At 40.6% G+C, this 1,914-nt stretch overlaps 1 long non-coding RNA gene across 1 annotated transcript; it reads left to right on the plus strand.

Annotated features, from left to right (window-relative positions):
- The first annotated feature begins 267 nt into the window (after positions 1 to 267).
- Positions 268 to 1,914, plus strand: LOC127639300 (uncharacterized). The gene is made up of 3 exons (XR_007969944.1): positions 268 to 1,199; positions 1,502 to 1,710; positions 1,791 to 1,914. It is a non-coding gene; the product is annotated as an uncharacterized LOC127639300 (long non-coding RNA).

Raw genomic sequence — 1,914 nt, forward strand, 5'->3', positions numbered from 1 at the left:
GCTTGCCGACAGCTTTTCGCGGGCGGCATCTCGCAAGAAATGGGAGTGACGAATTCGGCGGCAAACGTTTCATCCCCGCCAGTGGGACGCACCTATAGCCGACAGCTTAGGGACGGCGGCAAAAAGAAGCCGTGCGGATATTTTTTGCTATCTGGGTAGTGCCTGTCTGTAGCTACAGGCACTATCCTTCCATGCACCACAAAATACTTCTAATTTTGTATTTTTCCATTTTCCGAGCTGCTCTCTTGAGAGCATGAGTGTGATCATTGTACCATGGTGCAGGGCTTATTTCTTTCATTTTCTTTAATCGAAGTGGGGCGACAATATCAAGGGTGCTAGAGAAGACTGCATTTATATTTTTTGTTATTTCATCAAGTTCTTCTGGGCTTCGGGGTTATTGAGTATATGAGATAGATCTGGAAGATTATTAGCTATCTTTAGTGGTTGAAAGAATAGTTCTACCTGAACGATAGCATGGTCTAGATTGAGTAACATTAGCTGATTGCAACATACCAGATATGATCCGAGATGTCATCACTCTGCTGCAGAATTTCTATATTATCAACATCAACTCCATATGACAGAATTAAATCTAGCGTATGATTATTGTGATGAGTTGGTCCTGTTACATTTTGTCTGACTAAAGAGAGTTGAGAATATCGATTAATGCTAATCCCATTGTATCATTTTCATTATCTATGTGAATGTTTTTACGGTGGCCGGGAAGTGCAAAGCAACATCGAGTGAAGAGAGATGATGTGATGAATTTCCTCCGGGAGCTTAATCCCCGAGGGTGTGAGAGCAGAGCACGCAGAAGGTTTACAAGAAGAACCTATCACTCAATGGGACCTAACTATGTGGCACGCAGATGGTTATGACAAACTTAAGCCATTCGGTTTGGCCATTTCGGGATGCATAGATGGATTTTCACGTAAAGTATTGTGGCTTGAATGTGGACCAACAAATAATAACCCAACAGTGATTGCTCACTATTTCCTGTCATGTGTGCGAAACCTCGGTGTCATCCCCATGAGACTGAGGACTGATTGCGGCACTGAGAACGGCATAATGGCTGCAATTCAATGTACCCTACGGCACCATCACAGTGACTACTACTCTGGAGCGTCCAGCCACATGTACGGTTCATCTATAAATAACCAGCGTATTGAGTCCTGGTGGTCTATATTTAGAAAGGGAAGGTGAGTTGTCTTCATATAAGGTCATTGTCTTTGGTCATTCGGTTTTCTTCTCAGAACGAGTAATGAAAAACGAGCACAATAAAGATCAATAAAAAATGTTTTTAAAAAAACAAATTATTTGTTTTTAAAAAAAAAAAAAAAATTTTGCCCATCAGGAAAAGTAGTTGTTCCTGAAAAGAAAATCGAATGACCAAAAGATTCACAGACCATAAATTTCATTACAACTAACCGTTGATTTTATTATTCAAACATATGTGTATATACTTGAAAGTATAACTAAACATTTGTATCCATTTCTATAGGTCTCAGTTCTGGATGGAGTTATTTGCAGACCTTAGAGATGCTGGATACTTCAACAGGAGTCATGAGCATCAGTGCCTATTGAGATATTGCTTTGTTCCACAGTCTCCCAAGTCCTTCTGAATAACATCACCAGTCACAGGATTCGCCCTTCCAGAACAGCAGCATGTGCAGGTGGAGTGCCCAATGAACTCTACTACTTACCACACAGGTGATAAAAAGATCAAAGTATTAATATAACGTTTTAACTTAAATGAAAAGAAATGCAATTATGTTTTCTATTTAACATAGGTTTGGCTCCAGAGACTGCGGATTTCAAACGGAACAGGCTGAACTGGATGCCCTTCCTGAGGCCAGCCTGTCAATGACTCCTAGTGGGGACCCAAACATGTCAAGTTAACACAATCAGTTACAG

The sequence above is a fragment of the Xyrauchen texanus genome, chromosome 47 (genome assembly GCF_025860055.1).
Source record: "Xyrauchen texanus isolate HMW12.3.18 chromosome 47, RBS_HiC_50CHRs, whole genome shotgun sequence".
In the NCBI taxonomy this organism is placed as follows: domain Eukaryota; kingdom Metazoa; phylum Chordata; class Actinopteri; order Cypriniformes; family Catostomidae; genus Xyrauchen; species Xyrauchen texanus.